General features: G+C 37.3%; 1 pseudogene; it reads left to right on the top strand.

Annotated features, from left to right (window-relative positions):
- The first annotated feature begins 1,493 nt into the window (after positions 1 to 1,493).
- LOC124975181 (ubiquitin-conjugating enzyme E2 D3-like) lies at positions 1,494 to 24,454 on the top strand (annotated as a pseudogene).
- The last annotated feature ends 1,485 nt before the right edge of the window (positions 24,455 to 25,939 follow it).

The raw sequence follows: 25,939 nt of genomic DNA, 5'->3' as shown, positions 1-25,939 counted from the left end.
AATATAAATATCAATGCATTCACACTTACAATGGGAATCCGCAATGGCAAACTGAACCATGCAAACTCTCTTCAGTGAACAAATTTTCCATGGGTCTCACAGATGAATTCATTTCATTAAGTTCATCTTTGCTATGTTCTGGAAATTAGAAAAAATAATGAACAATTACAAAAATTACATTTTAAGCAAAAAGTTCCATCACAGCAAAATAAGTCAAAGGGGAATAAAAGAAGGACAAGACCCACTGAAAAAACTGGAAAGCAAATCTCACAGGGTGCTTTAGCTACAGGAATTAGGTAAAAGACGTGACTTCCCACATCCATCTCCTTTCCCAAACAGGTTTATTCTTGATTTGGATCAGCTTCCTATCCATAAAAAATGATGAGGATTGTCTCATAAAGGGGTCCATGACTAAATAAACCCTGAGTTTTACCCTTGATTTGCTACTTACTAATTGCAAGGCTGCCAGGCATGGTGGCACACACCTGTAATCCCAGCAGATTGGGAGGCTAAGACAGGAGAATTAAGAACTCAAAGCCACTCTCATCAACTTAGTGAAGGCTTAAGCAACTCAGTGACACCCTATCTCAATAAAATATAAAAATGGGCTGGGAATGTGTCTTAGTTGTTAAGCACCTCCCAGTTCAATCCCTGTTACCAAAAAACAAACAAACACAAACATACAAACTAATTGCAATGCCTTTGGCAAATCACTCAATTTCTCAGTACCTCCATTTTTCACCCATAATAGGCAGGTAACATTTTCTTTAGCTTTGTGAGTGTAGGGTTATGGAAAATAATATTCCTACAAGACAGCCCCTGAAGAAAAGCAGAAAGATGTTCAGCTTGGAAAAGGGAGTGGAAACTAGCAAAGCATTAACCTCTCAGTAAATCTGTTCCTAATAACAATGGAAATAATAAGGAAAGGGGCAGATACTGAATGCTGGGTTCTGGACTTGACTTTCCCCCACTGAAAAAGTCCAAAATGGAGGCACAGCAAATAGTAAAACTCTGGGAAACAGTATCTCAGTGAAAAAACAAAATAATGGAGAAGATGTGTTGAGGACTCATCCTTTGGTAGTGGGCTCCTATCTCCCCAGATAACAATGAGTTTCAACCTTTTTACAGCTACCTTCCTAAAATAAAATTTTAACCTGCACAATTGAGTCCCTGACTGTGCAAACTATATGTCCATAGTCTACAAAGAAAGTATAAAACCCAGATTCCTTCTGTAACCCGCAGGTCATCTCCATACCCAGAAAATGGGTCCTAACAGTGCCTGATCCATTGACCTTGCTGCAAAATAAAGGAAAGTTTGCTGATTGATGTTAGCGCCCCATCTCCTGTGTCCATCATCTGTGGGCCATGAGCTTACAATCACCATCCCTGTGCTTTTCCAAGTTCACCTGATAAGAAATGGTTGCAACACTGTATAAACCATGTTTCCCAGTGTTCCTCCCCTGGGATAGTGTAGTTTTCATTCATCAGGCTCAATGGAGGTGGGGGAATGTAGAGTTTAACTGTCCCACCCCGCTTAGGTGTGATTGTCCAGAAGGTCTTGGGACAGTGACAAAGCTCGACCCCAGCATGGCCTGTGGGCAAAAGGTCACAGAGAGCAAAACTGGCCTGGATTTTACAGTACCTTCTTCATCCTGTCCAGGATGAGCTCTTTGGCGCACGTTTGGCTGCCCTGCAGCAGGTTTCTCATGCTGAAAAGCAAGACAATGGCTCTGTCCACATGAAAGCTGAAAGTCTGCTGCTACTCAAGCGGAATCCACAGGTCATAGAAGGCGCCATCACCACCCAAGGGTTGCTATGTGGACAGTTGCCAGGAGCACCCCCTGCTCACACCACTGCCCCAGCACAATGCGTGTGTGCACCCTGCCTCCCCAGAGGTAGGGGGCATTCTCGGGGTAGCGGGGCAGGGCTTCGCTGTGCCTGCTGGGCCCAGGACAGCATAGGCAGGCGGGAGGGTGGTTCTGTGAAATACCAGCAGTATGTGGGTAAAACTCAGCCCATCTCAGGTCCCAAACAATCGGAGCATGGCCAAGGGGCCCCCATTGTCATTATTTTTTTGTTTTCTTTTTCATCCCTTGTGGGTTTTGTAAAGAACTCACAGTATGAGGAATATTCCATTTTTAAAAATGTAATAATGTAAATGTAATTATGGGAATCACTTTGTTTTGCTTCCTAGTTTGCAGATGTTAGAGTTCAGGTACTCCAGGAGGGAGAGGCAGGTTACCAGCACAATGCCACTGATGACAAACCAGGTAAATGAGTCATGTCATCCTGATTTAGCATAAGTTCCTTTGCCATGACAACTCCCGCCACTAAGGACTTATCACCATGGCAACTCCTGCCTCAGGTTTGGCAATATAAAATGAGCTAGGAGGAAGAACTGCACAGTATTCAAATTTGGCATTATAAAATAACCAATGGGAGAATATTGGACACTATTCTAATCAGTTACTAGATAACTAACAGAGCAGAGGGGGTAACACCTTCAATCAGATCTGTGTAAGGAAGTTAATGCCTCACAAGTAAGTAAATTAGTAAGACACATTTGCAGACTGGGTAGTCTTTAGCTTCTCTTTTGTGACCCACTCCACTGTACCCCACAGAGTGCTGCTTTTACCTTCACCTTCAAAACCAAAAACCTGGAACCCAACTGCACACCCCAACTAGCAAATATACTTGACATCTTTTCTGTGATCAGAATACACCAAAGTTAAAAAATAAGTACAAGAGAAGCCACTCAGAAAACTGAGAAGGGATAGGACTGGGAGGAATACGCAATAGGAATTATTGGTCTCAAGAAAAAGAAAAAAATTCTCTAAAGAATAATGTGATAATTATTTGGAAATGGCAGAAAATTATTTGGGAATGATGGTATTTTTAGGTAGGAGTTCAGGTACTCCAAGATGGCAGAGGCAGGTTACAAGAAAAATGCCAATGCAGTATAGGAGAGGGAATTGAGCTATCACATCTCTGTAAATCCCATTGCCATGACAACTTCCGCCACTAAAGACATCACCATGGCAACTCCTGTCTCAGGTATAGCATTCTTAAACAACCAGTGGGACTGAAGTGAACAGTAGTCTAATTAGGTTTAGTAGTCTAATTAGGTAAACAACAGGTGAAAAGTTAGACACTCTTTTAATCAAGTATTACAAGATAACCAATGGGAGGAAATCAATGGTAGCAATCAGTTCTAAATAGGGAAACAAATGCTTTGCAGGTAGGCATATGACACTGTTTTCTAGACTTTCTAGATTTGTGAACCTTGTACCACTCTCTCACTCAACCCACTCCACTCCACCCTAAGGAGTGCTGCCTGCACCTTCACCTTCATTAATTCTGTACTTTGCCTATTACTTCTATACATCTTGCTTTGTTCTTTTTTTTAGGACATCAAGGACTTGAGCCCCAACTGGCATCCCAAAAATAATAGTACCTGAGTGCTGTAGTGGGAATATGCCTCTTGTTGTAAACTGTGGGCAAAGAGGTTGAGGCAAGAACAGAAATTTAAAGGCAAAATAATGAGGATTACAATAGCTATTTAAAGACTAAACTTTGGCCACCATCATTAAAATCAATAGTGACATCAATCTGAGAGCGCCCAGAAAATGGTTCAGCAGATCCTTGTAGAAGCACTTTTTGTATAAAGTTGTGGTGGTCTCTGTGCAAATTGTGATTATGACAGAGCATTTTGTGATAGTTACAAATAAGTTACTACTACCCTCTCCCTGTCAGTTTTCAGTTATAACCAGTCTGAACACCAAATCAGGGATGAGAATGCAGGAGCTTGGGACATCAGGTTCCTCTATATTCATTCCTCAGATTCATGGCTGTCTTCACAGACTACAGGTGTAAGGGAAGAGGTATGCAGTTTAGTCTGGCTTAAATACTTTTGTTTTTACTTTATCAAAAATCCCACTAACTGGCCATTGCACTGTTGCCAGCTCTTGTTCTGAGCCCTGCTTTCCACCCCTCATTCTTGGCATAAAGAAACAGTTAGACTTGACACTAGCACCTGCTCTTCAGTGTGGCAGCTGCAGCAGTAACAGACAAGAAGCCCCCAAACCTGGTGTCTGTGACTCATTTCTGGTGTTGCATATTCTGGGAAGGGATATGAGAACACTACCACTGAGCAGAATCAGTAGAAAGTCATGGGATACTAAGTAGAAAGCACTTCTGCCGAGTCGGCTATCCTATATCAGCTCCCCCAATCCCTGGCATTTTTCTGTTCTCATCCCATTTTTCCTTTTCCTTGTTCACCTGCACACACACAAGTGCAGCCCTCCCTACCTGTGCCAGTCTCAGGTGCACCAACTTCTCAGCTTGCAAGTATTCATGCCTTGCAGTGTCTCTTTTTATCCAGCAGAGGGCAGTGGTTCTGTATTTTCTGGTTTTCTTTCCAACTAACACCTGTCCCTGTGATTCCTTTTTTTTTTTTTTTTTTTTTTTTCACATTCTCAATCATTTTTATTTTTCATTTAGAGGCAGGGTCTTGCTAAGTTGCTTAGGGCCTCCCTAAGTTGCTGAGGCTGGTTTTGAACTCAGGATCCTTCCACCTCAGCCTCCGAAGCTGGTGGGATTACAGACATGTGCCAACATGCCTGGCCCCACCTCACCACCTTTTTTTTAGTTGTCAATGGACTTTCATTTTTATTTATTTATTTTTATGTGGTGCTGAGGATGGAACCCAGTGCCTCACACATGCTAAGCAAGCTCTCTATCACTGAGCCACAACCCCAGGCCCCATCTCACTTTCTTTTGATGACACTGAGCCATCATTGTGGACATCCATTGTAGTACTGGGCAATCAGTATAGTGGCACCTGCATTTACTCATCTCCACACTGCTTGACTTTAGGTGGATATTGTATTTCTATAGTCTTCCTGTCTCTTCATTGCTCTCATTATCAATGATTCCCTTTTGCTACACTTATCAGTCCTTACCTACCTCCTCCCTCCCTGATTTCCCCCACTAATTTTATTTTTATTTTTTTTTCTTTTTTCTTTTTTTATTTTTTTTTACGTTTACATAGGGTAATGATGTTTATTTTATTTTTCCCCTCCCCCCCACCCCTACCACCCCTCTTTTCCCTCTACACAGTCCTTCTTTCCTTCATTCTTACCGCTCTCCTTAGCCTAACTCTAAACCTAACCCTAAACCTAATGCTAGCCCCTCCCACCCCCCATTATATGTCCTCATCCGCTTATCAGCGAGATCATTCGTCCTTTAGTTTTTTGACATTGGCTTATCTCACTTAGCATGATATTCTCCAATTTCATCCATTTGCCTACAAATGCCATAATTTTATCATTCTTCATTGCGGAGTAATATTCCATTGTATAAATATGCCACAGTTTCTTTTTCCATTCATCAACTGAAGGGCATCTAGGTTGGTTCCACAATCTGGCAATGGTGAATTGAGCAGCAATGAACATTGATGTGGCTGTATCTCTGTAGTATGCTGATTTTAAGTCCTTTGGGTATAGGCCAAGGAGTGGGATAGCTGGGTCAAATGGTGTTTCCATTCCAAGCTTTCTGAGGAATCTCCATACTGCTTTCCAGAGTGGCTGCACTAATTTGCAACCCCACCAGCAATGTATGAGTGTTCCTTTTTCACCACGTCCTCGCCAACACCTATTGTTGCTTGTATTCTTATAATCGCCATTCTAATTGGGGTGAGATGAAATCTTAGGGTAGTTTTGATTTGCATTTCCCTTATTACTAGGGATGTTGAACATTTTTTCATATATCTGGTGATTACTTGCACATCTTCTTCTGTGAAGTGTCTGTTCATTTCCTTAGCCCATTTGTTGATTGGATTATTTGTATTCTTGGTGTAGAGTTTTTTGAGTTCTTTATAGATTCTGGAAATTAGCGCTCTATCTGAGGTATGGTTGGCAAAGATATTCTCCCACTCTGTAGGCTCTCTCTTCACATTTCTGATAGTTTCCTTTGCTGAGAGAAAGCTTTTAAGTTTGAATCTATCCCAGTTGTTGATTCTTGCTTTTATTTCTTGTGCTATGGGAGTCCTGTTAAGGAAGTCTGATCCTAAGCCAACAAGTTGAAGATTTGGACCTACTTTTTCTTCTATAAGATGTAGCGTCTCTGGTCTGATTCCGAGGTCCTTGATCCATTTTGAGTTGAGTTTTGTGTGGGTTGAGAGATAGGGGTTTAATTTCATTCTATTGCATATGGTTTTCCAGTTTTCCCAGCACCATTTGTTGAAGAGGCTATCTTTTCTCCATTGCATATTGTTGGAACCTTTGTCTAGTATGAGAAAATTGTATTTATTTGGGTTTGTGTCCATGTCCTCCTAAATATGGTTATTTACAGCTAGGGCTGCCACTGCTCTTCGGCAGGAATGTGCTGGAATTCATACTCACTCATCCTGTGCTCTCCCTGTTGGATATTTTTCTCTACTCTTGACTTCCAGACTCTGCCATCGCCATCAGTCTGGTGTGGAGTTTGGATGGTTATGTCTGAGAATGGCATGAAACTGCTTAGTTAGCTGTGAGAGGAGGAGCATCTGGAAAGACAAGAAGAGCCAGTGGGTTTCATGAGACATCATTTGTCCTCCAGACTTCTGTCCAGTACTGTCTACATCTTAACCTTAACTTTCACTTTTTTCTTTGTGTGTATTTTCTTGCCCTCAGCTGAATGGAGAGCTCCCAAGGAGTGTTTAGTTCAAAACTGAAGCAGTACCTTTTTTTCTTCTGCAGGTACATCCGTTCTCCTCCACCCCTCTCTTACACACAGTGGAAGCCCAAGATACTTCCACTCAATCATTGAGACCTCAGACCTCAGGGAGGCTACAGGAAAAACAAGCTCATTAGAATCACAGCAGAAATGTCACATGGGCTGAAGTTGCTGCACAGAAATGAGGGCATCTCCTTCCTGCTCCCAACCTCACTTTTACCAATGTCCAAATCCCCCACCTGTCTTACATGGTGGCATAAGAAAAGGTGAGAACCTGAGTCGAGATTACCCTGCTCCACATTCTCCACCTGTGAATGGAGATAAATATTGGGTGAAAGTTTGCATAAAATTTCTTATGATGTATATTCTTTAAAATATTTCTTACTTTTCAGTAGGGGGGATTGCACCCAAGGAAGGGCATATAACCACTGAGCTACACACATAAGCACCTCATTTCTATGAGGTGGTCTAACTAAGTTGTGCAGGCTGACCTCAAACTTGGAATCCTCAGTCTCCCAAGTCACTGGTATTATAGGAACTCACCACCACACCTGGCTAGTGTTTGAAAGCTGTAATTTTGATTTTTATGACTTTTATTTGGGGGAATACATCATTACAAGTTCTTGCATGTGATGGAGAGCTACATCAATAGATGAGTATCCATGTTACTCACTCTAAATCATGTCTAATCATCCTTCTTCCTAGAGTCCTTGTTTGTCAGAATTGAAAAGCCCTGCCCAGGCCCACCACCCTGGGCCCTGGTTATACCCATTCACATTTGCCAGTTCTCTACCACCCATAACTCTTCCTGGCCATTATGTGGGGTACACAAATGATCTAATGCAGGTCAAGGTGCATGGGTACCATGTCCAGTATGTCCAGTATCAGACCTCCTTTCCCTACCACCCAGCACATCCACTATGCCCATCAGTACCAGTGTGATCTCCACTAAGGGGCACCCATCTGGTGAGGTATATATGAATAGCAAGTGACCATCATTACCCTCAGACACCACCTGTCACCCAAGCCATGTGTGACAACAGTTCACCATCACCAGCAGCTCACACCAGCACTGAGCAGCAGCAAAATCAAACCCAGAGCAATTGCATTGACTGCTTGGGAAGGGGGTCAAACTCCCCAAACAACTTCCGACCACACAGGGAAACACCCAATGGGCAGTCATTTTTGGACCAAAGCCAGAGCAGCATTGTTTCCATCACTCCTTCACACACCGCAGCCAGGATAGAACACTGTACATTCACAGGGCTCATCTTTTATGGGGGAGCAGTCATGATTTAATTTTGCATGGGTGCCCTGAACTGCATTTACCTGGATCTGTGGGGTGATCTTCAACCACCAACAACCTTGAAACAGGATGAAGCAGTTATTCAACTGCCTTCTACCTGTCTCTGCTTTTAGTTTTCTGCTCCTTAATTTTACACACATCTGACAAACCAACCTAGGAAGAGAAAAAAACACACATACACATGCACACCCACCCACACATAACCCATAATCTTACCTTATTGTTACTTATTGTTATTGTTAGGCAAAATTTATGCAGACCTGTTATGATTGATGAACATATTTAAGTTTGCTTTATTTTATAAACACACACACACACACACACACACACACATGCACACAGTGGGATAGGTAAAATACGTATTTTAAGAAAAGCATTTTAGTCTCCCAAATTAAAAGTGTGAATTTTATGAAAAACCCCACTTAACTGTTAGAAAGACAACTGTTAAACAAGGGTATGCAAAATCAGACTAAAAATTTAAATGTGAGAAATAAAATCAAATGTTTTCACATTCATTCAAGGAATAGAAGTTTTTCTAGGCCTGGCAAAATTTTTTATGCAATCATTACTAATTATCCCAAGTACCATTGCATCTATTGAAAAAGTACAACAACTACTACCATAAGTAACCAGTAGAATAACTGCTGTTATTTTATGTGAACAAATAGGTTAAATGTAAAATACAGTGACTTAAATGCAAAATTTATTATTCTCAATGAAGATATAATATTTGAGTATCTGTGTGCCAAAGAATTCAGCAGCAACCTTATAAAAGCAGAAGTTAAATGGAATGCAAGAAGAAATAGTAACATATTAGTACCTTTTTACCACACCACTCTAAGCTAAGAAAGTAATTAAATTATATGAAAGCCCTCAACATCTTATGGCTATGGCCCCGGGATTTATACTCTAATAATAGAGGCCATCTTTTCATGCACACATAGAACATTTATAAAAACTGACCACATATTAAGGCACAAATAAAACTTCAATAAATTCCAAGACAGCATTCATGGAAACTTGCTCTATTCACTGTGCAGTAATATTAGAAATTGATTTGAAAAACAACATATTTTTTGCAGTTGGATATATTTTTAATGATTAAATGACTATGGGTCAAATACAAATTAAAATGTAGAATTGGTTTAAATGATCACATCTTATGTCACATTCAATAGTGGAGTAAAGCAATAATTCAATACAAGTTATATCATATATGAAAGAATGCAAAGAAACATCAAATTGAATTGTAGAAAAAAATAATAAAATGGTGAAGTAGAAAAAAATGCATAATAATAACAAATCAGTTATAAAGCTTATCAAGTTGTAAAGCTTGTTATAAACAGAAATAAAGAAAAAATATGGGTCCTGGAGCTGTATCTCAGTGGTAGAGCTCTTGAATTGCATGTATGAGGCACTGGGTTCAATCCTCAGCACCACAAAAAATAAAAAAAATAAAGATATTTTGTCAGATCCAAAATGGCGGACTAGAGGGAGGCTGCATTCCTTGTCACTCTGAAACTCCGGTTTCAAGCAAAGAACATCTGTTTCTTGGTAAGGCAGTTTTTTCTGCTTATCGATACCCTTCTGTTTACCCCATTTGTCTGCTGTGATCACCTGCAGTCTGCCAGCATATCGATGCATTTTTTGAGTGCAGATTGCTCACTGTCAGGCACCTGTCATCCACCATTTGCCTGCCTCTTGCCTGTCCATCACCTGCCTTACACATATCCATTACCCAACACACGAGGTTCACCCCATGATCATCCAACAACAGTCAGCAAACTGATCGCCCAGCCCCAGTGGAGCACCAGCTGCCTGCTGTTGCCTGAAAGTTCACTGTAACAGGACCTGCAGGTTTGATTTCACGTGGCTGTCGCCATTTTGAGACAACAGCCAGGCCCAGTAGAACCCCTGGCTGGACTGACTGAGCCCCATCTCCAGAATGCCTCAGCCAATGAACACTCCCTGCCTCTGGTGCCCTTACATTGACTGACTGCTCCCTGTCACCAGGACCCCTAGACCAAATGACTGTGCTCTATCACCAGGACCCCAGACCAACTAATTGCAATGGGCCTCCAGGATTCCACAACCACACCAAACACACCAGACATCCAGGACCCCTGCCTGACCAACCGCATCCCACCTCCTGGACCTCCTGCTGACCACAGCCACACCCTGAGCTGCAGTTCCCCATTTGACAATACATTTCAAAACCAGAGCAGCCATCTTGGATAATCCTTGAAGCCATAGCTCTGATCTTTAGGTGGGGCAAAACCCATCCTGAGATGCCTGCTGGAGGCTTGAAGCTCATTGTCAGGTACCTCTCATGCATCAGGCTACTGAACTCTGGGAGGTTTCATTACTATATGACTATTATACTGTAGATTTTCTTTTTTCTTCTTATTGAAAAAAATTGTTTTCATTTCTTTACTTTTCTTGCTCTCTTTTTCTTTTGTTTACCTGTTCCCTCAGAGTCTCTTTCTCCCTTTTTGCATGGTAACGTCCAATTTCTTTTGATTATACTCTCACCCTTTCTATTATCTAGAACTTCTGTATATTCTTTTCTTATCCCATTAACAGCCACATTCTACAACCCTCTGCATCCTCTTTGTCCTCCATTTGAAACTGCAGATCTTATTGTAAATCTGTTTGTTTTACTGAAGATCATAATTGAACTCATTCTGTTCATTATGAGAATTTTGTTAATGTCCTCATAGGGGCTATTTGGCCTAGGATTTCATAGTGTCTGAATTGGGCACTGCTAATATTGATCTCCCCATAAAGAAAGGGTTTTAGAAACATATAGGGCCACTATAAGCCTATAGGGGGAAATCTGCAATACCTCAGATCTGCACTGCTAGAGGGGAAGACACATGAACAACATGAAAAAATACGGGAAGAAAATGATCCAAACAAATCTAGATTCTATATTAATAGAATCCAATGAGAGTATGTTAGAAAAAATGTCAGAAAAGGACTTCAGATTATACATGATTAAGATGATTCATGAAACAAAGGATGAGAAAAGAGAGAAAATGCAGGCAATGAATGATAATACCAATAAGCTGAAAGAGCATCTGCAGGAAGCAAAAGATCATTTCAACAAAGAGATAGAGATTCTCAAACAACAACAACAACAACAACAACAACAAAAAAGTGGAAATCCTTGAAATAAAGGAGACAATAAACCAAATAAAAAACTCAGTGGAAAGCATCACCAAAAGACTAGACCACTTGGAAGACAGAAACTCAGACAATGAAGACAAAATATTTAATCTTGAAAATAAATTCACTGAAACAGAGAAGATGGGTAAGAAATCATGAACAGAATCACCAAGAAAAATGGGACATCATGAAAAGAACAAATTTAAGAATTATTGGGATTGAGGAAGGCACAGAGATACAAACCAAAGGAATGAACAATCTATTCAATGAAATATTATCAGAAAATTTCCCAAACCTGAAGAATGAAATGGAAAATCAAACACAAGGGGCTTACAGAACACCAAATGTACAAAATCACAGCAGATCCACAATAAGACACATTATAATGAAAATGCGTAACATTCAAAATAAAGATAGGATTTTGAAGGCCGTGAGAGAAAAGCATCAGATTACATATAGGGGGAGACCAATACAGATAGCAGCTGACTTCTCAACCCAGACATAAAAGCAATAAGGGCATGGAACAACATATTTCAAGCTCTGAAAGAACATGGTTGCCAACCAAGAATCCTATACCCAGCAAAATTAACCTTCAGATTTGAGGATGAAATAAAATCCTTCCATGATAAACAAAAGTTAAAACAATTTACAAATGGAAAGCCTGCACTACAGAATGTTCTCAACAAAATATTCAATGAGGAGAAAATGAAAAACAACTATGGAGATCAGCAAAGGGAGGAAGTACATTAGAGAAAAACCACTCAAAGAAGAAACCAAGCCAACTTAAAAACCAAAAATAAGCCAAATGTCTGGGAATACAAATCATATCTCAATAATAACCCTGAACAATAATGGCCTAAACTCATCAATCAAAAGACATAGACTGGCAGACTGGATTAAAAAGAAAGACCCAACAATATGCTGCCTGCAAGAGACTCATCACATAGAAAAAGACTTCCACAGACTAAAGGTGAAAGTATGGGAAAAAACCTACCATGCACATGGACTCAGTTAAAAAGTGGGGGTTTCCATCCTTATATCAGATAAAGTGGACTTCAAGCTAAAGTTAGTCAGAAGGGATGAAGAAGGACATTTCATACTGCTTAAGGGAACCATAAATCAGGAAGACATAATGATAGTAAATATTTATGCCCCAAACAACAGTGCATCCCTGTACATAAAACCAATCCTTCTCAATTTCAGGAATCAAATAGACCACAACACAAAAATTCTGGGTGACTTTAACATGTAGCTGTCACCACTACGTGAATCTTCCAAACAAAAACCAAAAAAAGAAACCATAGAACTCAACAACACAATCAATAACCTAGACTTAATAGACATATATACAATATTCCATCCATCAACTAGCGAATTCACTTTCTTCTCAGCAGCACATGGAACTTTCTCAAAAATAGACCATATGTTATGCCACAAAGCAACCCTTAGGAAAAGCAAAAACATAGAGATACTGCCTTGTGTTCTTTTTGATTATAATGGACTCAGAGTAGAAAGCAATGACAAAATAAAAAACAGAAATTACTCCAACACCTGGAGACTAAATAATATGCTATTGAATGAAACATGGATAACAAAAAACATCAGGGAGGAGAAAAAAAATTCTTAGAGGTCAATGAGAATGATGATACAACATATCAAAATCTCTGGGACACTATGAAAGCAGTACTAAGAGGAAAATTCATTGCAGAGAGTGCATTCCTGCTGAGGGCCATCTTGGACAAGATGGTGCCTGGCAATGAGCCAAAGGGCACTGGGTACCAAAATAAGGAAGTACCCGTAATGGTTGCTTGCCTACTAGTTCCTTGGAGACTTATGACGTGTTGATGCCAGGCTCTAGGATTGGCTATCTAATATCATGCCGCCCGTGGACAACTCATGATTCATATAGTGCTATGCTGACATTCCTCTGCATGCTCTCCTGTGTGAGATAAAGCTTTGCTATAATTGGCTGATAAGCTAGGAGCCTGGGGGAGGAGAGAGGGAGAGGGAAGAAGAAGGGAGATAGTAGCAGAACAAAGGAGGCAGAGAAACAGGGAGGATGTGATAAATCTGGTCAACTAAAGATTGGTGGTGTCTCCTTTCTCCGCGCCGGTTCCGCTGGATGGAACACATTCCAGAAAAGAATGAAAATTGAACAACTAAATGACCTAACATTACACCTCAAAGCCTTAGAAAAAGAACAGAATAACAGCAAAAGTAGTAGAAGACAGGAAATAATTCAAATTAGAGTTGAAATCAATGAAATTGAAACAAAAGAAGCAATTCAAAAAATTGACAAAGCAAAATAGACAAATGCTTGCCCACACTAACAAAGAGAAGGAGAGAGAAAACTCAAATTACTAAAATTCATGATGAAAAAGGAAATGTCATGACAGACACCACTGAGATACAGAACATAATGAGAAGCTACTTTGAAAATCTGTATTCCAACAAAATAGAAATTACCAAAGAAATTGACAAATTTCTAGAGACATATGATCCTCCCAAACTGAACCAGGAGGACATACACAATTTAAACAGATCAATATCAAGCAATGAAATAGAAGAAGTCATTAAAAACCTACCATCCAAGAAAAGTCCAGTACAAGTAAGATTTTCAGCTGAGTTCTACAAGACCTTCAAAGGAGAACTCATTCCAATACTTCTCAAAGTATTCCAGGAAATAGAAAAGGAGGGTACCCTATCAAACTCATTCTATGGAGCTAATATCACCCTCATACCCAAACCAGGAAAAGACACATCAAGGAAAGAAAATTTTAGACCAATATCCTTGATGAATATAGATGCAAAGATCCTTAACAAAATATTGGCCAACCATATCCAAAAACATGCTAAGAAAATCATGCACCATGATGAAGTGGGGTTGATCCCTGGAATGCAAGGATGGTTTAACATCCGTAAATCAATAAACATAATTCATCATGTCAACGGACTTAAGGATAAGAATCATATGTTTTTTTTAATTGATGCAGAAAAAGCGTTCAACAAAATACAACATCCTTCATGCTCAAAATACTAGAAAAAATAGGGATAGTAGGAACATACCTGAACATTGTAAAGGCTATTTATGATAAGCCCTTGGCCAACATCATTCTTAATGGAGAAAAACTGAAACAAATCCCTTTAAAAATGGGAACAAGACAGGGATGTCCTCTTTCACCACTTCTATTCAACATCATTCTTGAAACACTAGCCAGAACAATTAGAAAGGCTAGAGAAATTAAAGGAATTCGAATAGGAAAAGAGGAACTTAAGCTGTCACTATCTGCGGATGACGTGATTCTATATTTAGAGGATCCAAAAAACTCCTCCAGAAAGCTTCTAGACCTCATCAATGAAATCAGCAAAATAACAGGCTATAAAAATCAGCACACATAAATCTAAAGCTATTTTATACACAAGAGCTGAAACATAGGAAAGGGAAATGAGGAAAACAACTTCATTTGCAATAACCTAAAAAAAAAAAAATACTTGGGAATCAATCTAACCAAAGAGGTTAAAGATCTCTACAATGAAAACTACAAAACATTGAAGAAAGAAATTGAGGAAAACCTTAGTAGATGGAAAGAGCTCCCATGTTCTTGGATAGGCAGAATTAATATTGTCAAAATGGCCATACTTCAAAAGTGCTATACAGATTCAATGCAATTCCAATTAAAATCCCAATGATGTACCTTACAGAAATAGATCAAGCAATCATGAAATTCATCTGGAAGAATAAGAAACCCAGAGTAGCTGAAGCAATCCTTAGCAGGAAGAGTGAAACAGGGGGTATCGCAATACCAGAACTTCAACTATACTACAAAGCAATAGTAACAAATATGGCATGGTATTGGTACCAAAATAGACACATAGATCAATGGTACAGAATAGAGGACATGGACACAATCCCAAATAAATATAATTTTCTCATACTAGACAAAGGTGCCAAAAATATGCAATGGAGAAAAGATAGTCTCTTCAACAAATGGTGCTGGGAAAACTGGAAATCAATATGCTAGTATTTTGAGCATGAAGGATGTTGTATTTTGTCAAATGCTTTTTCTGCATCAATTAAAATAACCATATGATTCTTATTCTTAAGTCTGTTGACATGATGGATTACGTTTATTGATTTACAGATATTAAACCATCCTTGCATTCCAGGGATCAAACTAAACCCCTATCTCTCACCCTGCACAAAAATCAACTCAAAATGGATCAAGGTCCTTGGAATCCAACCAGATACCTTCACCTTATAGAAGAAAATGTAGGTCCAAATCTTCAACATGTTGGCTTAGTTTCAGACTCCTTTAAGAGGACTCCTGTAGAACAAGAAATAAAAGCAAGAATCAATAACTGGGATAGATTCAAACTAAAAAGCTTTCTCTCAGCAAAGGAAACTATCAGCAATGTGAAGAGAGAGCCTACCGAGTGGGAGAAAATCTTTGCTACTCATACTACAGATGAAGCCATAATTTCCAGAATATATAAAGAACTCAAAAACTCTACACTAAGAATACAAATAACCCAATCAACATATGGGCTAAGGAAATCAACAGACACTTCACAGAAGAAGATCTGCAAGCAATCAACAGATATATGAAAAATGTTCAACATCTCTAGTAATAAGAGAAATGCAAATCAAAACCACCCTAAGATTCCATCTCACCCCAATTAGAATGGCAATTATCAAAAATACAAGCAACAATAGGTGCTGGAGAGGATGTGGGGAAAAAGGTACACTCATACATTGCTGGTGGGGATGCAAATAAGTGCAGCCACTCTGGAAAGATTCCTCAGAATTCTTGATATGGACCCACCACTTGACCCAGCTATCCCACTCCTTGGCCTATACTCAAAGGACTTAAAATCAGCATACTACAGAGATACAGCCACATCAATACTCATGGCTGCTCAATTCACAATATCCAGACTGTGGAACCAACCTAGGTGTCCTTCAATTGATGAATCGATAAAGAAACTGTGATATATATATATGTATATATACAATGGAATACTACTAAGCTATAAAGAATGATAAAATTATGCCATTTGCAGGCAAATGGATGAAATTGGAGAATATCATGCTAAGTGAGATAAGCCAATTTCAAAAAACCAAAGGACAAATGATTCCACTGATAAGCAAATGATGACACATAATGGGGAGCGTAAGGGGGCAAGAATGGAGGAAGGAAGGACTGTATAGAGGGAAAAGAGAGTTGGGAGGTGTGGGGGGTGAGGGAAAAATAACAGAATGAATCAAACACCATTACCCTGTGTAGACATATGATTACACGAATGGCATGCCTTTATTTCATGTACAAACAGAAACAACATATATGCCATTTTTTTACAATAAAAATAAACTTAAAAAAATAAAATGAAATAAAAAATTGAAAAGAAATGCAATAGAGATTATGAGCAAAAGATTCTAATAGTCTTGTCATAGAAACATGTTAATAAAATATGGAAAGACAAATTATTATTAATCAGAGAAAAGTAAATCAAAGTCATATTGGTCAACATGGTCAATTTTGATGGGTTACGTGTCAGAGAAGTTGGTGACTAATGGACATTCACATGCATGGCCCAAAGGAGTGAAATGATGTAGGTCACCTTGGAAAGTGAGGACCCACAGCACAGCCATTCTGGTTCCTGATACAGAACCTGGACGACCCCTGCATGTGAACTGTAGGAATCCCATGTGAGAAAGTTCATGGCAGCAAGACAAACCAGAACAACCAGAAACAGCCACGTGACCCTGGATAATACACAGCTACCCATCAACAGATGGATGAAGGCATTATGGTGAATTCACATACAATAAAACTTACACAACAAAAAATAATTGTAATCACACCCAGTAACACAAATGGATTTTAGCAACATAATGCTCAATGGAAAGAAACATACTAACAAAATCACATGATTCCATTCATATCAAATTCAAAGTAACCAAAACTAAGTCACATATTCTCAGTGTAGATATACATAAATAATACAACTATTTGAGAAATAAGAATAATCTATTTCCTCTGTAGAGAAATAAGATAGCACATAGGATAGATAAGGCATAAAAAGGTATTCTCTATTTCTAGATATTAATGATAGATACTTCTAGAATATTGACAATGTTGTAGATCTTTGGTAGTGATCTCTTTATAGATGTCCTTAAAATTATTTTACTTTATTACTTACATATTAAATTAATATTTTTTATATATAAAATACTTTATAATATTATTAAATATTTTATATGCAACCTTTATATCTGACTAGCACTGTACAGTGTACTATAATAAAATAGAAAAATAGAAAAAAAATACTAAAATAACAAATGATAACAAATTACAAAATGAACCAGTATTTACCCCAGATGTTTATAAAAATAACTAAAAATAGTTAAAAAAACAATTTGTATATGAATATTCATAGTTGAATTATTCAAAACCACCAAAGTTGCAATCAACCCATATATCTAATAGCAGATTAACTGGAAACTGCCAGGCATGATGGTGCAATCTAGAATTCCAGAAACTCTAGAGGGAATCACAATTTTGAGAAAGCCTATGGAGACCCTGCCACAAAATAAGAAGTAAAAAAAAGGTCTGAGGATGTTGATCAGTGGTAGAGTATAGCTGGATTCATCCACAATACTGCAAATGTGATTATAAAAACCATGACTTATAACTAAATTTAGTATGTTCACATAGAATTGTAGTCATCAAGAATTTAATTGGAATACTAAAATATATAGCATAGATGAACTTGAAAGCATTATGTTAAGTGAAAGAAATTAGAGAAACTTGCCACATACTGCATAGGTCAAATTATTTAAAAATTTAAAACAAAGCAAATGCATTTAAAAGAAATGCATCTTAGTCATTCCAGGACATGAGGAAATGAGAGACTGGAATTACTTGTGAATATTTTACAACATTGTAAATACATTAATGGAATTAATTGTACCCTTAAAAATGGTTATACTGGTAAATTTAATTTTAAGCATATTTAACTAGAATAAAAAAATGTTTGTACAGGAGGCACAGAATAGTCAAATATACTGCCAATGAAAAAGTACAATCTATCAAAATGTATAAATGCATTCTACTTTCATGTACAACTAATTAGAAGAAAATATTTTTTTAAATGTGAGTGATAATTTTAAAATAAATAATCTTTTTTTACAATAACAAATGTTGGGGTTAGGTTGTGGCTCAGTGACGGAGTGCTTGCCTGGCACCTTTGGAGCACTGGGTTCAATTCTCAGGACTGCATGTAAACAAAGTAAAATAAAGGTCTATTGCCAACTAATATATATATATATATATATATATATATATATATATATATATATATATATAAAATAAAACAGCCACCAGACCCAGTCAGCACCTGCCATCTCCAGCGTCCATGCCCCAGCTGGCAGTCTGGCACATGCACAGCACCTAATGATTTATCAACACATGGGGTCACCTCTGCCTGCTAGCATGGGTTATTTGCAACCTGGAGGCCACCATCCATAGTGGGACAATACCCTTCTTGGGACACTGCATTATCAAGTTTTTCTAAGGCATCAGAATACTGAAGACTAGGAATTTTGAACAGTACAGTACTGTTTTATTGTAGAATTTTTATTAGTAGTATTATTATGATTATTCTTATTATGCCTACTATTCTTTTATTTTATTAATATTTTCCTCACTTTTTCTATTTTCCTCTTATCTGTTTCCTTGTATACTTTCTCCCTTTTCTCATGCTAACAACCAATTTCTTTTAATTCTGCTTTCACTATTTCTATGACATAATACCTCTATAGACTCACTTTTTATCTGATTAATGTTATATTCTACACCCATCCCTATCCTCTTTATCTGCCATTAGAAAATGTGGTCCATTTTGCAAAACTATTGGTTATGCTGAAGATAATAATTGAACTCATCATTTCTGTTTACTAAGACAATATGGTTAATATCTTAATAGGAACTATCTGGTTTAAGGATACATATTGTTTGTACGGTGTGCTGCTAATATTAATCTCTCTCTTCAAGGTGAGGTTTTGGAAACCTGTAGGGACATTATAAGTCTATAGGGGTGAAATGGCAATACCTTGTATTTGCACTGCCAGAGGGGAAGATATGGGAAAAACATGAGAAAAAAAAGGAAGAAAGTGTCCCAAACATGCTATATCATTAGAATCTAATGACAGCATGGAGGAGAAATGTCAGAAAGGAGTTCAGAATGTACATAATTAAAATGATCTGAGAAGAAAATGATGAGATAAGAGAGCAAATGCAGACAATTAATGATTGCACCAATAAAAAGTCAAATGCAGGAAGCAAAAGATCATTTCAATAAAGAAATAGAGATTCTGAAAAAACAAACAGAAATTCTTGAAATGAAAGAAACAATAAACCAAATTAAAAACTCATTAGAAGGCATAAACAATAGGGTAGGTCACTTGGAAAGCTGAAAGTCAGTCAATGAAGACAAAATATTTAATCATTAATACAATATTGACCAAACAGAGAAGATGGTAAGAAATCATGAACAGAACCTCCAAGAGTTATGGGATATCATGAAAAGACAAAATTTAGGAATTATTGGGATTGAGGAAGGCACAGAGTTACAAATCAAAGGAATAAATAATCTATTCAATGAAATATTATCAGAAAATTTCCCAAACCTGAAGAATGAAATGGAAAATCAAATACAAGAGGCTTACAGGACACCAAATGTACAAATTTACAACAGATCCACACCAAGTCACATAATAATGAAAATAACTAATGCACAAAAAAAAGATAGAATTTTAAAGGTTGTAAGAGAAAAGCATCAGATTACATATGGGGGGAAACCAATACAGATATCAGTAGATTTCTCAGCCTAGACCCTAAAAGTAATAAGGACCTGTAATAACATATTTCAATCTCTGAAAGAAAGTGGATGCCAACCAAGAATCTTGTGCCCAGCAAACCTTACCTTCATGTTTGATGACAAAATAAAATACTCCCATGATAAACACATGCTGAAACACTTTACAAAAAGAAAACCTACACTAGAAAACATTCTCAGAAAAATATTACATGAGGAAAAAATTAAAAACTACAATGTAGGTCAACAAAGGGAGGAACTACCCTAAAATAACAGCCAATTAAGGGATAAACCAAGTCAAGTTAAAAATCAAAAATAATTCAAAATGACCAGAAATACAAGACATATCTCAATAATAACCTTGAATGTTAATGGACTAAATTGACCAATCAGAAGACATAGACTGGTAGACTGGATTAAAAAGAAAGACCCAACAATATGCTGCCTTCAAGAGACTCATGTCATGGAAAAAAATACCCACAGACTAAAAGTTAAAGGATGGAAAAAACATACCACACACAAGGATTAAGTAAAAAAGTTGGGGTCTCCAACCTCATATCAGATAAAGTACATTTCAAACAAAATTAGTAGAATGGATAAAGATGGACAATCATACTGCTTACGGGAAGCATAAATCAACAAGACATAGCAATCATATGTATGCCCCAAACAATGGTATATTCAAGTACATTAAGCAAATCTTCTCAATTCCAGGAACCAAATAGACCACAACACAATAATACTAGGTAATTTTAACATACTTCTCTCACCATTGGACAGAACTTCAAAACAAAAATTGAATAAAGAAACCATAGAACACAATAGCACAATCAATAATTTAGACTTAACAGACATATACAGAATATTCCATCCATCAATGAGCAAATACACTTTCTTCTCAGCAGCACAAGGATCCTTATCTAAAATAGACCATATGTTATGCCACAAAGTTATTCTTAGCAAATAAAAAAGGAGATATTACCTTGTATTCTATCAGATTATAATGGAATGAAATTAGAAATGATTGATAAAATAAAAAAGAGAATATACTCCAACACCTGGAGACAATAATATGCTATTGAATGATACATGGATAGCCAAATACATCGGGGGAGATAAAAAAATTCTTAGAGGTAAACAAGAACAATGATACAACATTTCAAAATCTCTGGGACACTATAAAAGCAGTACTAAAAGGAAAATTCATTGCATGGAGTGCATTCAATAAAAGAAAAAGTCAACAAGTAAACAACCTAACACTATATCTCAAGTCCAAGAAAAAGAAGAACAGATCAACATCACAAGCAGTAGAAGACAGGAAATAATTAAAATCAGAGCTGAAATCAATGAAATTGAAACAAAAAAAAATTCAAAATATTGACAAAACAAAATTTTGTTCTTTGAAAAAGTAGACAAAATTGATAAACCCTTAGCCACACTAATGAAGAGAGAGAGAAAACTCGAATTACCAAAATTTCTGAAGAAAAAGGAAATACTACAACAGACACCACTCAAATACATAACATAATGAGAAGCAACATGGAAAATTTATACTCCAACGAAGCAGAAAATCTCAAAGACATCAACAGGTTTATAGAGACATATGATGCACCCAAACTGAATCCAGAGGACATACACAATTTAAATAGATCAATTTCAAGTAATGAAATAGAAGTCATCAAAAGTCTACCAACAAAGAAAAGTCCAGGATCAGATGGATTCTCAACTGAGTTCTATAAAACCTTCAGAGAATAATTTATTCCAATATTCCTCAAAGTGTTTCATGAAACAGATGAGGAGGGAAACCTTCCAAATTCATTCTATGAAGCTAATATCACCCTGATACCAAAACCAGACAAAGGCATGTCAAGGAAAGAAAACTTCAGATCAATATCCCTAATAAATATAGACACAAAAATTCTAAACAAAATTTAGAAAATTGCATACAAAAACATATAAAAAAGATACAGTACCATGATCAAGTGGGTTTCATCCCAAGGATGCAAGCTTGGTTGAACATCCAGAAATCAACAAATGTAATTCACCACATCAACAGGTTTAAAGTTAAGAATCACATGATTATTTCAATAGATGCAAAAAAAAGCATTTGATAAAATTCAGCACCCCTTCATGCTTAAAACATTAGAAAAACAGGGAGAGTAGAAACATATTCCAACATTTTAAAGGCTATCAATGTTAAAGCCATGGGCAACATCATTCTAAATGGGAAAATATGGAAAGAATTCCCCCTAAAAACTGGAACAAGGCAGGGATGCCCTCTTTCACCACATGTATTCAACAATGTTCTTGAAACTCTAGCCAGAGCAATTAGACAGACCAAAGAAATTAGAGATATGAATAGGAAAACAAGAATTCAAATTAACACTATTTGCTGATGACATGATTCCATATTTAGAAGAGTTAAAAAATTTCACCAGAAAACTTCTAGAACTCATAAATGAATTCAGTAATGTAGCACAATATAAAATCAACACTCATAAATCTATTGCATTTTTATTCAAAAGTGATGAATCCTCTGAAAGAGAAATTAGGAAACTCCTCTATCTACAATAGTCTCAAAAAAAAATACTTGGGAATCAGTCAACAGAAGAGGTAAATGACCTCTACAATGAGAACTACAGAACACTAAAGAAAGAAATTAAAGAAATCTTAGAAGATGGAAAGATCTCCAATATTTGGCAAAATGGCCAAACTACCAAAAGCACTATACAAATTCAATGCAATTCCAATTAAACTCCCAATAATGTTCTTCATATAAATAAAGAAAGCAATCAAAAAATTTATTCTGAAGAATGAGAGACCCAGAATTGCCAAAAATAGTAAAGCCAAAAATAGTAAAGCATTCAATTATACTGTAGAGCAATAGTTGCAAAAATGGCATGGTATTGTCACCAAAATAGGTAGACCAATGGTACAGAAAAGAGAACACAGAGAGAAACCCACATAAATACAGTTATCTCATTCTGGACAAAGGTGCCAAAAACATAAAAGGAGAAAAGATAATCTCTTCAACAATGATGCTGGGAAAAGTGGAAATCAATATGCAGCAAAATGAAACTAAACACCTATCTCTCACCCTGCACAAAACTCAACTCAAAATGAATCAAGGGCCTAGGAATTAGAAAAGAGATCCTGCACCTTACAGAAAAAACAGTAGGTCCAAATCTTTATCATGTCTGCTTAGGACCAGAATTCCTTAACATGACTCTCAAAACAAAAAATAAAATTAGGATTCAAAAATTAGGATAGATTCAAACTAAAAAGCTTTTTCTCAGCAAAGGAAATAATCAACAATATCAAGAGAGAGCCTACAGCGTGGGAGAAAATCTTTGCCACACACACTTCTGATAGAGTACTAATCTCCAGAATCTATAAAGAACTAAAAAACTTTACACCAAGAATACAAATAACCCTATCAATAAATGGGCTAAGGAATTGAGCAGACACTTCACAGAAGATCTGCAAGCAATCAACAGATATAGAAAAAAATATTCAACATCTCGAGTAATATGAGAAATGCAAATAAAAACTACCATAAGATTTCATCTCACCCAAATTAGAATGTCTTCTATCAGGAATACAGGTAACAGCAGAGCAGACATCTTGTGGCTGTGTCATGTGCGTGAGCCCCATAGTGCCAGGGAGGCACCAGATGCCGCACAGGGAGGAGGCTGAGGCCACAGCTTGAGAGAGGCCCAGGCCCCTCTGTATGTGTGGGTTTGGACAGGTAGGGGAAGGGAAGGGAGGCCGACCCCTGGCCGACCAGGTGCCTGTGTCTGGCACAGCAGGTGTGAGACAAAGAGACAATTCTTCCCCGCTGCCCAGATAATCAAGATTTTTGGCCCAACCTTTGAATGCACACCAAGATAGTGAGGAGCCAGACAAAAAGCACAGGCTGTGGCACTGAAATGGATTACTAAGAACTTAGTGATTTGGCCCATGACCCTCCAGCACAATGTTCTGTAGATCCAGTTGGGGACGATAAATGACAGCCCATATCAAGGTGGTGTATTCTTTTGAATTTATTTTTCTACAGACTACCCCTTCAAACCTAAGGTTGCATTTACAAGAATTTATCATCCAAATATTAACAGTAATGGCAGCATTTGTCTGGATATCCTAAGATAACAATGGTCTCCTTCTTTAACTATTTCTAAAGTTCTTTTGTCCATTTGTTCACTGCTATGTAATCCAAATCCAGATGACCCTTTAGTGCCAGAGATTGCACAGATCTATAAAACAGACAGCGATAAGCACAACAGAATATCTCGGGAATGGACTCAGAAGTATGCCATGTGGTGCTACCTTAAAGTCAGAACAACCTGCATTATATCTGGAATAAACTTTAAATTACTGTTCATTTTTTGATCTTCTTATCCGGCTGCTCCCATATCAGACCTCATCTTTTTTAATTTTATTTTTTGTTTACCTCCCTCCTTTCATTCACATACTCATCTCAGAAGACTTAAGTTCTTCCAGTTTTGGACAATAACTGCTTTTAGAAGCTACAAAGTAGTTACAAGAGAAGAATTGCCCAAGATTCAGAATTTTTTTAAAAAACTGGAGCATGTGTGTTATGTGACAAATGTCTTCACTCTAACTTGGTTATGAGACTAAAGCATTCCTCACTGCTCTAACATGCTGAAGAAATCATCTGAGGGGGAGGGAGATGGATGCTCAGCTGTCACATCAAAAGAAGCAGCATTATTCTAGAAGCACCCATTTTGTTTAAACCTTCCACTGTTAGAGATTTGAGGTTACATGATATACTTTATGCTCGTAACTGATGTGGCTGGAGAGTTGGTATTGAATTTATAGCATCAGAACAGAAAATGTGATGTATTTTAGGCATATCAATAAACTGATGTCCTATTCTTGTTCTACAGAGAATGGAAATTGGAAGTCAAACACCCAATGTATTCCAAAATAGGATCTCAAAACATTTTGTAATTTTTATTTAAATTGTTAGGAGACTTGGAGCTATTAATTAATCTATATTCCAATACACTGTTTAATGTAGCACTGAATAAATGATGCAAGTTGTCAATGGATGAGTGATTAACTAATAGCTCTGCTAGTAATTGATTTATTTTTCTTCAATAAAGTTGCATAAACAGAAAAAAGAATACAAGCAACAATAGGTGTTGGCTATAATGTGGGGAAAAAACAAACACTCATACATTGCTTATGAGGTTGTAAATGGGGGCAGCCACTCTTGAAAGCAGTATGGAGATTCCTTAGGAAACCTGGAATGGATCCACCATTTGACACAGCTATCCCACTTGGCCTATACCCAAAGGACATAAAATCAGCATACTACAGTGACACAGCTACTTCAATGTTTATAACAGCTCAATTCATAATAGCAAGATTGTGGTACCAACTTAGATGCCCTTCAATAGATGAATGGATAAACTGTGGTATATTTACCCAATGGAATATTATTCAACCACAATGAAGAATTAAATTATGGCATTTGTGGCTAAATGCATGGAGTTGGAAAATATCATGTTAAATGAGATAAGCCAATCCCAACATAAACAAAGGCTGAATGATTTATATGATAAGTGGATGATGATATATAATGTGGGGTGGAAGGGAGCCAAAAATGGAGGAAGGTTGAATTTTGTAGAGGAAAGTGAGGGGTAGGGGTAGGGAAGGAAAAATAATTGAATGAGACAAACATCAATACCCTATGTACATGTATGATTACCCAATGGGGGTGACTCTACTTCAAGTACAACCAGAGAAATGATGGTTATACCCCATTTGCGTACAATGAATCAAAAGAAAAAAAGAAACATTTACATTAATATGCTAGATATTTATATATAGAACAATTCACTATTAATC

The sequence above is a fragment of the Sciurus carolinensis genome, unplaced genomic scaffold (genome assembly GCF_902686445.1).
Source record: "Sciurus carolinensis unplaced genomic scaffold, mSciCar1.2, whole genome shotgun sequence".
Taxonomy (NCBI): domain Eukaryota; kingdom Metazoa; phylum Chordata; class Mammalia; order Rodentia; family Sciuridae; genus Sciurus; species Sciurus carolinensis.
This window is presented reverse-complemented; position numbering and strand designations above follow the sequence as displayed.